The sequence below is a fragment of the Juglans regia genome, unplaced genomic scaffold (assembly GCF_001411555.2).
Source record: "Juglans regia cultivar Chandler unplaced genomic scaffold, Walnut 2.0 Scaffold_15119, whole genome shotgun sequence".
NCBI classification, from domain to species: domain Eukaryota; kingdom Viridiplantae; phylum Streptophyta; class Magnoliopsida; order Fagales; family Juglandaceae; genus Juglans; species Juglans regia.
In genome coordinates this window covers 1-208 of record NW_023345653.1, presented here as the reverse complement: position 1 = coordinate 208, position 208 = coordinate 1, and the positions used below count along the sequence as shown (strand labels likewise).

General features: G+C 52.4%; 1 pseudogene; it reads right to left on the bottom strand.

The window, feature by feature from the left end:
- Positions 1–101, bottom strand: LOC118345136 (annotated as a pseudogene; the record flags this gene model as incomplete).
- Positions 102–208: the final 107 nt, after the last annotated feature.

The window sequence follows — 208 nt, the reverse complement described above, 5'->3', positions numbered from 1 at the left end:
AAAGACTCGATGATTCGCGGGATTCTGCAATTCACACCAAGTATCGCATTTCGCTACGTTCTTCATCGATGCGAGAGCCGAGATATCCGTTGCCGAGAGTCGTAATGTATCATGGTAAAGATGTCACCAACAACGCGCACACCGTTTCCGGGGCGCCCGTGGTTACTCCTTGTTTAAGTTCCTTGGCGCAGACCGCGCCGGGGTTCAT